The sequence below is a fragment of the Lycium barbarum genome, chromosome 4 (assembly GCF_019175385.1).
Source record: "Lycium barbarum isolate Lr01 chromosome 4, ASM1917538v2, whole genome shotgun sequence".
Taxonomy (NCBI): domain Eukaryota; kingdom Viridiplantae; phylum Streptophyta; class Magnoliopsida; order Solanales; family Solanaceae; genus Lycium; species Lycium barbarum.
Window position 1 is genome coordinate 24,666,604 of NC_083340.1, and position 16,329 is coordinate 24,682,932.

A 16,329-nucleotide genomic window follows, 5' to 3' on the forward strand; every position below is an offset into this window, starting at 1 on the left:
CTATAGGTTTCAATATTAAATAGGTTGTTTTGTATGAATTTCAGTGAGAATTGACGACGATAATGTTCTGTCAATCAGTAATTAAGAATATTCTCACAAAAATGCTATAGTTTTCAATATTTAATTTTGGGATATCAATATGAGGTAAAGTGATGCAAACATTACATGTAATTTATGCTTATTAAGTTTATAAAATGAATATTTTATATCCATTTATCAACGCATTATATATTCATGTATTATAATTTTTATGAATTTCTATTTCTTAGTTTATTTTTATTGTCTAGAAAAAAAGAATGACGTTAATTCAATTATATTATCCACCAGCTTAATGGAGTAAAAGAATAGAAAATAGTAAATTAAAGAAAATAAATTGAAATGAATTATCTAGACCGTGACTTGTCATATATATAGTTAGTAAGCGATACATTGGATCGAGAATGTTGTGGAGAATTTGCCACCTGAACAATATTCTTTGAGTAGAGGAAGAAAAAAGGATTTGCAATATATGTAAGGCTTACATCAACCCATTTTTATATCACCATTTTTTTTCCTTTTTATTATTTAATATTAAATTTTTACTTATTTAAGATCATATGCTCCAATTTATATCATTTTTTTTTAACATTAAATTATCTTCATTAAAGGAGTAACGAAAACAATAGTAGAATCATATATGACCATCAAAAGTAGAATTATGTAGTAGGCCTAATTAACATTTTTAAAAGAATTATGAGGCTAATTTTGAACGTATTTTTTATTTGCTTTTATGACCACGCGATGCGTGGGCGAGTACACTAGTTCCAATGAAAACAAAATCACAAGGTGGTCTCTTTCCATCTATCCAATTGTACTGATGGAAGATAGCAAGTATGCTGTAAATTAATCGAAGTACGCAAATTCCACACAATTTTGATTCAAAGTGTGTTCTTACTTCTAAATGCGTAAGGTACAACTGATACTCCCTCAGTGTCAAAATACTTGTCATGCTTTAATGGAGAGAGATTCACAAACAACCACTTTTACGTATTTAAAAATAATTTGCAATTTCAAAACAACTTGAAACTTAATCATTTTTTACGCAAAAATAATATTTGAACAAAAATATATTCAATTTTTATAAGCAGCATAGACTTCTACAAGTGAATCTCCAGTATAGTGTGTTGAATTGTAGTTTAGTGAAAATCTTGAAATTCTGAGCAAGCCTTGCTTTAAAAAGAATTTGATCTTATAAAAGTATACCACTTAGATTGTATTAGAGTTCAAACCTATATAGATGAAACTCGAGGCATGAATAAGTATTCCTCTAACAATTTTCGTCCATAGTAACTAATTTCACTCTTGGCATCTAACAAAATAATTTTCTAATGTTATTTCACTCATTGTACATGGAAAAAATTATTATTTCACTTGTGATACCTGACAAACACTATTTACTCTAAGATTACAAACTTAAAAATTAAACACAATTATAACTTGAAACGTAATAAGATTTCTTCGTGAACATTATGACACTGTCATCAATTTTTGAGTTGCAATAAGTGTAACTAGATGACAATATCTTAGAGTTTCATTTGTAGAATTTGAAACTCTAAGGCACGTGCAAATCATGTCCATCTTTTTTAAATAAAATTGTAAGATTCAAATTCCAATACATCCTATAACTATGTATAACACTGATAATTAAGCATCAGAGAACCTGAAGCAAGAATTCAACAACATGAAAAAGAGAGTACTCTTTCTACCATATTAAAAGAAAAATACTATTCTCATATTCCAAAAAGCACATTTTTACAATATGCAAAGAAAGTACTCTTTTTAGAATTTACAAAGAAAACACTCCTTTAGGATATGTAAAGAAAGTACTTAAAAATGACTATTATTTGTATCAATAAGTACAAATTCATGGGAACAAGTTCATCTAAACTAAAGCAGTTAAGAGGGTATTTCATGATATTTGGTTCCATCAGATCTTAAATATCGTCTGGTTATCAAGTTTTAAGCCTTTTTTTAATAGAAAGCTGGAGTCTCTTCACCAGTTTACACTCACAATGCCTCTACTATCACCAGAATCATCTAATGGACTTCATCAAAATTCAGAACGAAACACTTGAACAACATGACAGTTAGTACTTGTTGGCATGGTTTCTGAAACGTCATTTAATTATAAGCGTACATTCAGTATAGATCATTAACTGCTTCTTATGGTCATTAATTATTTCATACACCCGACTGTATAACTCTTCATTTGCAGCAAAAGAGAGCTAGAACCTTAAACAAAACACTCTAATTAGTTATGAGAGCGCTATTAATCATTAGGTAGTCTTCAAACATTTCAACTTTCAAGGTAAGGCAAAGCATGGTTCGAACATATTCATGTCTCAAGTAATACATGGTGCAATTATGGTTCTCCTGACATCTCAATTTGAATTTTGAAGCCTATAGCCATGGCATTAAACATGAGAGAACAGAGAAAGCCAACTGATATTCATGTAAGCAAACGGACCATTTTTGAACCAAGTTTACTTCAGATAGTCTTAAGACTTTAGCCTGTACAAAGAATTCAACCAAAATCTTAAACTAAGCGTTGCTAAAAACGTTAAGGGCATGCATTTTGTGGTTTAGTTGCTTAAGGACGTAAGGTTGGGTAAGTTATGTTTTTGTGAGAATTCTTGGCAGTTTAAACTAATCCAGAAACAAATTCAAACCACAACTAAGATTATCACTCCAGACAAGTGTAGTACTTGACTACTTCAAGTGTTATCCAAAAACAATCTCAGCCAAATAGAAATGTTAACAAAAACAGTTTAGACTCAAACAACCAGTAAACAATAAAAACCAGTGTTTTAAAAGGCGTTTTTGAGGCGAGCCTCGGGGCGAGTCCCGGGGCGGGGCGTACCAAAAATGCCTCGGGGCGATGGGTCGGGGCGCAAGTCCCCAAAGGCGTACGCCCAGCAATTTGGGGCGTACGCCCAGGCGTTTGGGGCGAGTTTTTTTTTTGTTTGGGCGTAAGCCTAGGCGTTTGGGGCGAGTTTTTTTTTGTTGGGGCGTAAGTCCAGAAAACTTCTTCAAACTAAAACGAAATTTGTTAAATAAGTCCTTAGTATAATGCCCAAATTTTCAAAAGTCAACATGTAATTACTCAAATATTTTAAAAAGGAACTGAAACATTAAATTTAAAAGTCAAGACCTTTTTTTATTGCTAGAATGCCTAATATATGTTCTTTTCCAATTAATAATACTAATACCAATACAACAAACTCTGACCAATTCCGGTGTTTTCTATGCTAAACCAAAAAAAGAAGATTTACAAACATGATTTGTTACAACTATTCTCACCAAGACTTTACCTAGCAACTAAGTAAAGACAAAGGGAATCCCCTTTTCTACTACCCCAACTTTCACAACAGTTTTAGCATATAACTGATGAGCTTAAAGAAAACCATTCATGCTGTCACTAACTGAAGGCTTCCAAATATTAATTTAGATGCTAGAAATCAATTTTTCAGAATGAACTAACAGGATACCTTCAACCAATGGCTTTCAAAGCAAGAACATGACAGGTTAACATCATTTATTTCAACATGGTTCATCTTAATGGGAAAGGAACAGCTTTCCAGTTATCAAATTTGAGCACGTAAGACAATGAAAACCAAACAACTATAGAATACATTATGTTCAAATGATCTTAGCAAACTCTATCCCTTAAGACTTGCAAATTCATATTCAAGTTAATTGCATCTTGACTCTCAATAAGATTATAGCAAAAACAGTCCTTTAAGAAAGATAAAAAGAGCATTTAAGGCGAGCGATGCAGTCAAACTAATATCAACTAAGTCGAATCCACATTTACTCTAAATGTCCTTATTGTATTTTAACCTCTACATACTGATTTCGTCGAACAAGAATAAACACGGAATCAAATATCCCCTTTAAGGCTTTAACAGAAAACTAAACGAGGAAACAGGATTTTTAGGTTCTAATATACACTTACACAGAAAACCAGATGAATTTTGGAGCTAACTGTGGAGTTTTAGATTGGGGAATTGACGTTTTGCTACAAGTACTACAAAGTATTGGATACCAATGCAAAATTAGATTAAAGTGATTCATCTTAATCTGAAATTTCATTCTTTTTTCTACTAAATTAATGGAATTTTGGAAAGGCATCCAGCTATTTTGTCAACCTGATCAAATGTAAGCATAAATACTGCAGAATGTACAATTCAAAGTAACCTTAAATTACCAAAGTTCCCTAGGTCGTACCATTCAACCGGAACTCCCCATTTCTAACTACTCAGATCCTCAATAGTTATCTATCTTCGTTACTCATAGAAGATCGTCTGTCCTTCTGTATACTCTTAACTTGTCGATTTCTTGTTAAGTGTAAGAACTACTTCACATGATTCAGGTTCTATAAGAAGTAGGAACACATTTCATATGGTTCCAGGGGTACGTGAATTTGTTTATAATGACCGAGAAATACATCGAAAGGCGACCCTTTGGCCAACCAAAGCTTTCGGAACTCGGGGTGATGGGCCCGCCCTCTACCCTTCTCCACTTAAATACCAGAGTTCGTTCGCTTGGCAGAGGGCTCAAACCTATGACCTAAGACACAAGTCACTCAACATTTGCCAATTGAGCTAACTCTTGGGAGCAAGGGCGCCATGACGTGGCAAGAACCTGAGAATCCAAACCAAATGGACATAGAAATTGATTCCTATACCTAGTTCAGACTTCAAAGCCCTATAAGAGTGCAAGCACTAAAAAAAGTATAGGAGTCCAAGCCTCCCTCTTTTTTACCTCAAAAGTGGAGGCAGTTAGCAGTTAGCATTTAGCAATACAACTGAGATTATTAGAGGCAGTTACCAAAATACTTGGGTATTTAAGTTAAGAGAAAGGAGAACTTCCTTAAAGCTACACATTGGATAATTTACTCTCCTGGTTCTGATTTGGGTTAGTAGAACAATTGCTCCACACTTGTAACTTCAGCTTTTTTATTCTTTACTCTGGAAGAAACCTGAATCCAAATTAAGCAGAACATCTTCTTTGTCCCATTAACCTTTTTACTTTATTTAATTTATTACTACAACCACAAGTAAAATGTCAAATTCTACATCCACTATATTCTTAGCATGTCATTAGTTTAAGTCAATTTCTTTGGACTATAACAGGCCTTTGACTATGCTTGCCTTAATAACCTAAATTGAGTAACAGAAGAAGAAGTTGATTTCGCCTTAGGTGCTGCAAGAAACACATGCAACCCAATGAATGACATTCGGCATACTTTTGACCAGTTTACACAAAAAGATAACCAGAATGATAGAAATCTGACGCAACAGACACAAAATCTCCCTAAACGATGCCATATTTGGAAAAGAATTTTCAAGAATCAGATGAACAAGGCCAAACACCAGACAATCCGTTTCCCCTACTTTCTGCATCCCCAGTAAATAAAGCAACAAGAAGGCCAACAGCTCACACTATCGACTCTCCGTCACCCACTATTAGACTTTTGGAACTCAAAAATTTAGAGTCATTTTATGTATAATGTATTTCGCCTGAACTTAATGGGAAGAGGAACAAGTTCAAGGCAACAGGTCATAATTTGGCCTTTCATGCAGATATGCCAAAGCAACGATGCGAAGCACATTTTCAAATCCTGATTCAATAGTATATTACCCAATTCGACTTTCAGGAACACAAATTCAACTTTAAAATCCAGAAAACAAGTTAAAACTGTCTAAATTTAAAGAAAATATCTAAAAGAAATTGAACAGAACCCCACCAAATTTTATTCTCAAGCACAGGAAGCTAATAACAGCACGTTTTCATCTTCAGACCATATTGGAAGGGTGATGCAAAAGGGAAATTCACAGTCAGAGCACGTTATAAACATCAAAGTGACTTACCTGCCAGCATCTCCTTTTGGCCATGAAGTGTATCCGGAGGAACATAGCACCTTTAAAGGTGGGATGCTTCAGTCGGTTGGTTGCTCAGGCAGCATGTTTAATGCATGAAAACCTCCAAAAGAGGGAGGTCAATATCTGCAGAAGATAGCGGCGGACCCAATTTTTTTCAAATTATGGGTGCCAAACTACTTTTAATCTGGAATTGCTACTGAGATAGGGTGCCAAGACAAAATATTTGTAAGCATTACCAGTTTCTCAGTATAAATAATAGGTTTTGGCTCCAAAATGAAAGGATTGATCCCACCTTTGAAAGAGTGGCTTTGTTCTGTCAATACAGCTTATCGAGTTATCAAGCTGAACTGCCTTTTGTAAGGAGCTCGAATCGTTCGTTTACTCTAAGTCTTATTGGTGCAGTCAGTTATGATATACTCTACTTCTTCTTTAGCAGGTTTATCTACAACATCTCGTTGGTGACCTCGTGGGCACGTTTCTCTCTGGGGAGGTTTGGCCTAATCAAAGTCAATTGACTCACATGGAATACGGGTACTTGAGCATTGAGTGCCAGCCTCGCCAAGCTATTGCAAATATATATATCTTCTACTGTTTCCTTTTTTTTTTCTTTTTTTTTTTTGTATGTGTGTAACATGGCTATTGCACATGATACAGAATCTTGGGCTCTTTACACTTGTAGCAATGATAATCTGCTCCCTATGTATATACCTTTATAGAACTTTCTTGTTGCTGGATTTTCAATGAAATACCTTCAACAATACAACAACAACATACCCAGTGAAATCCCACAATGTGGGGTCTGGGAGGGTAAAGTATACGCAGACCTTACCCCTGCCTTGGAAGGTAGAGGTTGTTTCCGAAAGACCCTCGGCTCAAGAGAAAGCAAATACCTTTAGCAATCAAAAAACAAAAGAATAGGAAGCTCATATTCATGTCTTGATTAGATAATAGATTACCCTATTAAAATTTCAAGAACCCAAATTCTCAAAAACAAAAAATCAAGAATAACTAAAGTTGACCAGCATTAATCAAAAGTGAAATTGTATTAAAAAAGGGACCAAGGGGTTACCACCCTAGTACAAATTGAAGCACAAATATATCCAGTCTATAACAAAATATACAAACCAAATTGCCCCATTCAAAGAACACTAAATGTTCCCAAACATAAAATTGAAATCCTAGTGTTTTTTAAGCCTTTGGGGTTGCTTCTGACTTGCTAGTCGATAAATCCAGTACACCTACACAAATTTCATTAAATGAATCAAATATTTTACCTTACTGTCAGTGCATCGATGTGAAAAATATATTAATTGAAAAAAGAAAAAGAAAGTACCAGAGCAAGGACATGGGCACCAATAAGTATGACCACTAGAAGAGGTACTGCTTCAAGACTACTCTGTGTTTGATGATGCTGATTTGCCATTTTCCAAGTGAAGTGAATCTGTGATTCTTGATTTTGTTTTTTTTACTAAATAGGTTTGCCTGTATTCTTGTTTCTCATGGCTCAGAGTTCCATTTCCTTCGCTTATTTTAGTGTACTCCTATGTTGGAAAATGCAAACCAGTAAAACCCTCTTTCTCTTTTATTTTATTTTATTTTTATTTTCCACCCGATGTCTAGCCCCCGTCTGATACTGCCAACTCAAGGCTAAGGCAGCCAAAGCAATGGTTTTAGCTTTTAGGCCCCCAAAATTTTGGAGGCCCCATTTTCACTGAAAAAAAATTACTCATTTGTGTTCGACATCCAATTTTGTCCCGCCTCTCTTCCAAAATATCTGTTTACGCTTCTAATATTTTTGGCAACTTTAAAAAAATAATTACTTATATTTTACTATAATTATTAGCTTTCATTAATACCGGTCTTTCGTTATTCTATTGCAGTCACTAGCTGTTATTATTTTTGTTACTTATCCTTATCAGTATTATTATTATTATTATTACTATTATTAGTATTATTATTATTATTATTATTATTATTATTATTATTATTATCATTACCAGTATTATTATAATTCGCATTATAATCATTTCAGCATTTTTACCACCATAGGCACACGCACCGCATTTATTATCGCACAATTAAATAATAGCGTTTATTTACTATTGAACCTTAAAAAAATGTTATTGCATAGCTATTGTGACATCATATAATTTTATTTTTTATCTGAGCACTAATAATTACATACTTTTATATTAAATAATATTTTGCACCTGTTAATATATAATTAATTAAGATAGGCCTTTTATTTAAATTTAGAAGCCCAAAATCCGAGTCCAATCAATCCATATTATTTTTTTCGGATCAGCCCATATTAATTCAGTCCATAATTAAATCCTAAAACTATTTGGGCTAAGGCCTAATTAGTGAAACCAGCCCACATTTTAATATTCAACTCAGCCCACTACATCCATAAACCGACCCAGCCCACCTTTTAAACTCACTAGCCCGCAACCCACTACCTGTGACCCGACCCGGTTCCCTCTTCACAAATGAACCATTAGGGTTCCTTTGTCTTCAGTCGCACCCCCCCCCCCCCCCTTCTCTTTCCTCTTCCTCTCTCCTCGGCCAAAAATGGCGATTCCACAGACCCCTTTCACTCCCACAGTCCCTGCATGGCCGATTTGGGAAAAGGATTCAATGCTCGATCAGTTTTCAACGTTGGAAGTTTGTCTCTTTTCTCCCTCTGTTCTTTCGATCTGAAAGGTTTTAATGGACTTCGTCCATTTGTGAATCGAAATCACTTTCTTCATCAGTTTTTTTTCATTTTTCAAGTACCGATTTTAATTGTTTTTGTCCCTTTATCTGGGTATTCTGATCAAGATAGTCAAAATGCCTACAAAATCCTAACGTTGAATCGAAAAGAGCCCGCCCGATTTTTCAAATTTTTCAAACCCTAGAAAACCCTAGATTTCCCCCCTATAAATAATCATTTCTATGTTCGTTTAAAAAAAAGAGTCTGGGGAGCCGCCTGGAAAATTCCCTAAAAATTAGATTCCTTTCGGCCGTCTCAATTTTCCCCTAAAATATTAGCCCACTATTTTCTTAATATCTGAAGTGTCGATTCATTTTTACTTCTCATTGTTTGCTCTTGTTACTGTTTCGCATCTGAGTCTACGCAAACTCGGAGATTTGAAGTGTTCGAGTGGATATCGAAACCCCCGCGCCTCACTTCGCTGCACCCGAAGAAGGTCAGTGAATCTTCTCTTTTTAGTTATTTTGAATTTATAGCTGTTTCTCTGCTTAGATGTGTTCTAGGATGTTATTATGGTACTTTTTTATTGCTAGTTTAATATCTGCTTATGTGTGGGTTGTCATTCTTATTTAGTTATGTTCGTTAATAGTTTTAAGCATGTTTAAGTGTGTTAGCTTCTTAGCATTGGCTCTGGTCCAGCCTTGTTGATTTAGCATTTATCATGTCATTAGCCCAACTTTGTTATACTGTAGTTTGACTTAATCCATGTTTAAGTATTATTGCCCTGTTAGGCTTAGTTCATGCTTTTAGATAGTTCATGTGTTCTAATCACAAGATCATTGCTAATGTTTGCCGCACCCCATTTTAACCGGAGTCAGTTTAGGGAGTATGACGTATTGGTGATTCCTGTTTATTTGTTTTAAGGAGTCGCCACCTAATTAATTTAACGGTGAATTAGGACACCTAGATGTTAACTAAGGCAAAGTTAAAACTAAACCTCAATTAATAGTCTGCTTAACCAGTGTGATTCTAGGTAAGGGCTCTATATTATCCTAAAGGAAAGGGGTTAGGCATCCTTTAGAATCCGTTAACTTACGATTATCCGACCAACTTAGGTTAATTAATTAAATTAAATGTAGGGTTAAATTTTAGAAAATGACCTTAAAATATTGCTAAAGTTTTTAAGAAAGAAAATCATGTTAATTAAAATAAGATTTACAGAAAAGAGGTATAATTTGTATAAAGAAAACTTTAAATGCCATTTTTAGAATAAGACTCATAAAGGTTATTAAGGTTTTCAATAAGAGACTATTGAAAGTAAGACTAATATTCGTATAAAGGGGAATCTTAGGATGCTATTTGAAATATAATTTATAATCGTTAATAATAATTTTAAAGGAAGTAGCATAAAAATGAAGTTTACAAAAAACATGATAACTTACATATAAGTAGAAGAAGATGCAAATTTATGCAATGTTTTAATAAATATTTAAACGAACTAAGCAATGAGGTATTAATTGACTTTCGATTTGTGAATAAAAATACAAAATAGTCAATAGATTTCCTTTATCCATTTTTAGTATCTTTATCAACTATGCTTAATTAAGAATATGCGTGATTGACTCAAAACTTGAAGAGTTATTTAAAAATATACTTATAATTGCGTATTAGTGACGTTTTGAAACGTTTATGATAAAAATGTGATCCCTTTACTTAAAATATATGATCATGTCATTTTGCAAATTGATTATTTCAAATAAGATAAAAGCATGAGAAGAAAAGCATAACTTATGGGATTAATGGTTAGTCTTCCTTAAACTAAACTACCCAATATTAAAACTAAACCTATTAATTCATTAGGACTTATCTAAATTAAGAAAACAAAAACAAAATAAAGGGTTAGTTGCGTAATACAAATTAATATGCACAAAATAAAATAAAATAGGTAAATAACTATCGAATGGGCCAGCCCATTTTTTTGGGAACTGTCCACTATTGGGCCTTGGCCCAAAATTTCCATCTTTTCTTTCTTCGGGGTTTTTTGCTGCGGATTGGGCTGATCAGGGAGCTGACACGAGAGCTGAGTTGGGCTTTTAGCCCAACAGCGAATGCAAGAATGACGAGTCCCTTGGACTCGTACGCGATATGCGATGGTCATGCATAAAACGAAAGAAAAAGAATTAGTATATAATAACGGATTAGGACATAAGTAAAGAAACTAAGTATGCAGATTGAATTAGCACATGACGCAATAATAAGACAATTAGAGAAAATGTGCAAGCTCAAATGAGACAATGATAAAGAAAAACAACTGAAGCCCATATGACTTGTTTCACATTACTGAATAACTTAAGCCCAGCAAAGTCATATTCCACATTTTGAACAGAGGTCCATCGAATAGAGAAAGGAATTCCAACATCCTCAATACTTAATGGTAGAATTGACTGTCTAGGATGATACTTCCAATATACATTAGACATACTATCATACACATGTCAGGATAGGTGCACAGAGTTGAATATACTTTGTATATGTGAACATATATTCCCTACAAACTATAGCCATTCAGTCATATAAAGAAGAAATAAGAAAGAGCAATCGTGCCAAGTCATTTGACACGTAAAAATCCTATATAGGCATTGTCAAAGGATAAAAAAATGAAAACACACCAACTACCAGATCAGTAGACAGCAAATAAACTATATCAGCATACTCTTTGATATTCTTTTTTAGTCATACCAGTGAGACCTAATGACCTTAACCTTCACAGGACCAAGACAGAGTATCATGCGAGATTACATAATCTTCTAACTCATACAATGTCCTTGAATGCACAAACAAATTTAGATTCAGCAAGAATGATCATGTGGCATAAAACTTATCATTTTATTAGGCAAAGCATATCAGATAGCTTTCCAGATTTAGCAGAACATCGACGAGAGTTTAAAAATACTGAAACTAGACTTTCTGATCATTTGAACTAACAGTGAACCAAATGGCAGGAGTTTCATACTTAGGAAAACAAGGCATGCAGGGAGCATACAAAATCTCAAACACTTTGAATCAATTAATATGTCTCTTAGTTTCAAACAGGCAGTTTTAGGCTTAATAAAGATAGAGATTTTATCAACAATACCTCTTTTGGAAATAAACAAACATTCTGCCGAAACCACACATATCATTTAAAAAAACTAGTCCAAATTGTTAGACAGGATCCACAATATACATACTGTACATAGTCAATCAGGTGGAAAGGAAAAGAAAGCATTATGAAGTTAATCCTACACAGTTATGACATGATGATCCTTTAACCATTTAAAACAGAAAGTATACTTACTCAGAGATATTACACATCCACAGGGAATTAGACTAGGTTTATTTCTTTATCAACCTCCATTTAGACTTATCTAGGAAACTATTTGAAGATTACTTCACTAAATGGACAAAGGCTGGCGTTTTAAGCATAAATAAATGAGATCCAAAATATGGGTTTATGATCTAGTCCACCATGTTAAACTCATCTCTTAATTTCCAGCTGACCTTAACAAACATGTTCCAATCAAAAATCAGGAGAGTGATTGCCATATTTTAAGTTAGATTACCATGACACAAATGACAAACAAGGCTCAAGTCAAACTGAGACCAACAAACTAAAGAAACACAAAAGGGCAAATATGCTTATGCTAAACCAATATGAAAGAGGCATCAAACTGAAACAGCATTCACATTTTATTGAACTATTAAACATCTGAGTAAACATGATTACGTCAACAGGATTCCTGCTAAATTAGTATAGGGAATAATAATAAACCCCAAACTAAACTGTGTCCAATCATTATTGAGCGTGCAAACTATACTCAAACTGCTATAAGTTGAATACATATGGCTAATCGAAACAAAATATAGAATGAATCATACGGAACAAACTGAAGGTAAGCACATGCACATCATTAGCAAAGCTACAAACTAATATACGGAACCAATCAAATGAAGACCAAATAAGCAATATGGACCTAATAAACGCATGACTAATCCAAATTGGTACCTAACATAGAACTGAATAACTACAGAACTAGGCACAGAATTAAACTAAGCTCGAACACGCGTAATACAACCAAAACAAACACAAACAGGAACTAAATCATAACTGAGCAAACGAAACACCTAAGCAGTTCAAGCGCTCAAACATTTACCAAAAAAAAGAAAACTAATGGGAGGTGTATTAACAGACCACGATAGAGGCATACTAACTCAATACAATGTTATTTGGCAGTTTCTTTTGTCAAATATAAATGAAAACATGGCCAAAACTATACTAGACAGTTTTCATGCCATTTAAGTGAATTCCTACAAAATGGAGAGCCTAGGTAATGAGTTAAATAAACATGCAGCTTGTAAACTAATCTTAACATTGCCAATCATTTTAATACAATACATTTTTTGTGATATGGGAATGGCATGTTCATGTAACAAGGAACTAGATTAATGTTGGCTGACACTCAAACATATACGAATTTTAGATTCGACATACGCAAAGACTAATTAAACAGTATATACTTGAACTGACATTACACTAATCGAACTAAATCAAACTAATCATGTGACGCAGCCATTAGCCAACACATAAAAAATAAAAAAATGACACCATATCAGATTAAACCAAAGCAGATTTCTATTGTGAAAAACTAATAACAGGCTGAACCAATAATTAATTTACAAACTAATTTCACACAAATACATATAAATCCACAAACACCCTTAAAACTACTGAAAACTAAACAATAAGGAGGAGATTTTACCTTCTTCGGGTGCAGCGAAGTGAGGCGAAGGTCTCGATATCCCTCGAACACTTCAAAACTTAGTTCCCAGAAATAAAAGAGATGGATAAAAATCGAAATTTTGGCTTGGAGTATGTTTAGCAACAAAACGAACACCTTCCGTTTTCTATGAAATTTTAGGCTAAAGGACTTAAATTTTCAAAAGGGTTATTGTGCGGCTGAGAGCTTAATTCTTAGGGGGATTTCCTGAATTCCAAAATTTGTTTTTGCAAGGCACTTTTGGGGGTTCTAAAACCTGTCTAATTTCGAGGGATTTTTGCCGCTCCAAACAACAACAACAAAAAACTACAAAATAGGGGGTTTTTGGGGTTCAGGAACTGTCATCCTTCCGTCATTTCCTGCGATTCCCACCCCTTTAATAGAGTAAGGAAAAAGAGGAGCGGAGGGAGCGTAGGTGATGATGAAAGAGGGAAGCAGGGGCGGCGGTGAGTGGAGAGTGGGGTAGCGGGGTACGACGATGATGATGATGAAAGGGAAAGAAAGGAGCGGGGGTAGGGAAAGGGAACGGCGTGGTGGGGATGATGACAAGAGAGGAGCGGCGGCGTGGTGGGGAAGGAGCGGCGGAAAAGGGAAAGGGGGAAAAAGAAGAGAGGAGACGAAGGAGAAAACCAAAAATGAAGGGGATTAGGGATTTAGGGTTAAAGGAAAAATAAGGGATGGGCTGGACCGGGTCGGATCCGAAATTTGTGGGCTGGGTCAATTTCTTTTGGACTGGTATTAAATGAATGGGCTAGATTTTATTTTAAGTGATAATGGGCTAGTCCGAAAATAATGTTGTTGATTGGGCTTTGACTTGGGTTGGGATGAATTAACAATGGGCTAGTAAATTTAAAAAATGTGGACTGATTTTGTGAATTGATCCGAAAATAGCATGAGTTGGTTGGGCTACTACATTTTAAATAAAAGACCTATTTAAATAACTTGTGTTAAAATATTACTCGATATAAGACATGCAATCATTAATGCTCAGATAAAAAATGGCGTTGTAATAGCCGTGCAATAATATTTCGAAAATCCCCAGTAAAATAAATACTATTATTTAATTATGCAAAGATAAATGCGATGCGTGTGCGTAAGCTGGTAAAATGTGCTGAAATGATAAAGATGTGAATAATAATAATAATAATAGTAATAATAATAATAATAATAATAATAATAATAATAATAATAATAATGGCTAGTAATTGTATAGAATAATGAAATGCCGATATTGATAAGAGGCTAATAATTATAGTAAAAAATAAATATATATATTTTAATTTTTCTAAAAATATTAAAAGCGTAAATAGGTATTTTGGAGGAGAGGCGGGACAAAATTGGGTGTCAACAACTTGTCCCTCTTTGCCCGGTAATGATGAAAAGAGTTGTCGGGCAAAGACGTTGACTCAATAGCCTATTTTGTCCCGGCTAAAGGAAACTTGAGAAGTATATGACCGAACTCCGGTCTCTGAGTTGCCTACATATCTCGGGCTGCACGAGAATCAGGTCGAGTGTAGTTCTGGAACAATTACGACACCTGAACCCGATTAGCGCGAATCTTGCAAAATATTGTCCCAGTGTTGAATTATGATAACACTGGGTATTATGATAGAGACTTGAGAATTCAATTGCTGGAATGCAAAAGAATACTTGTGATTAGAGACGAGTGTTCGAGGTAGATCCTTGACCCGTGTCGGAAAGTTTTATTATCCTTCCCGACAAATTGCCCCAGTTCGCTGCCGAAGAAATAGTTCCACGAGTTGATGTGTGATGCCAACTTCGATATTGTCAAAAAGCCAACAGCTAAAAACAATTGTTAGCAATAAAGAAATATATGTGTAAATAAGACGAGGTTGGAGAAGTTACACTTGCAACCCCTGTTTTGAAAGTTGAATCCACATTCGGAGGTGGGTGCCTGAACTGATATATAAAATACCCGCATTCGGAGGTGGGCGCCTGAACTGAAATATAGAATACCCGCATTCGGAGGTGGGCGCCTGAGCTGAAATATAAAATACCCGCATTCGGAGGTGGGTGCCTGCATTCAGAGGTGGGTGCCTGAACTGATATATAAAATACCCGCATTCGGAGGTGGGCGCCTGAACTGAAATATAGAATACCCGCATTCGGAGGTGGGCGCCTGAGCTGAAATATAAAATACCCGCATTCGGAGGTGGGTGCCTGAACTGAAATATAAAATACCCGCATTCGGAGGTGGGTGCCTGAACTGAAATATAAGATACCCGCATTCGGAGGTGAGCGCCTGAACCGCATTCGGAGGTGGGCGCCTGAACTGAAATATAAGATACCCGCATTCGGAGGTGGGCGCCTGAACTGAAATACAAAATACCCGCATTCGGAGGTGGGTGCCTGAACTGAAATATAAGACACCTCCTGAACTGAAATATAAGATACCCGCATTCGAAGGTGGGCGCCTGAACTGAAATATAAGATACCCGCATTCGGAGGTGGGCGCCTGAACTGAAATATAAGATACCCACATTCGGAGGTGGGCGCCTGAACTGAAATATAAGATACCCGTATTCGGAGGTGGGCGCCTGAACTGAAAATATAAGATACCCGCATTCGGAGGTGGGTGCCTGAACTGAAATATAAAATACCCGCATTCGGAGGTGGGTGCCTGAACTGAAATATAAAATACCCGCATTCGGAGGTGGGTGCCTGCATTGATATATAAAATACCCGCATTCGGAGGTGGGCGCCTGAACTGAAATATAAAATACCCGCATTCGGAGGTGGGTGCCTGAACTGAAATATAAAATACCCGCATTCAGAGGTGGGTGCCTGAACTGAAATATAAAATACCCGCATTCGGAGGTGGGCGCCTGAACTGAAATATAAATCCACGTCCGCATTTCACGGTACAAAAAATGTA

General features: G+C 35.3%; 1 long non-coding RNA gene across 1 annotated transcript; it reads right to left on the bottom strand.

The window, feature by feature from the left end:
• Positions 1 to 6,948: 6,948 nt before the first annotated feature.
• Positions 6,949 to 7,616, bottom strand: LOC132638295 (uncharacterized). Its single transcript, XR_009581663.1, has 2 exons — positions 7,258 to 7,616; positions 6,949 to 7,162 (listed from the first exon to the last, which is right to left on the bottom strand). It is a non-coding gene; the product is annotated as an uncharacterized LOC132638295 (long non-coding RNA).
• Between the last annotated feature and the right edge of the window lie 8,713 nt (positions 7,617 to 16,329).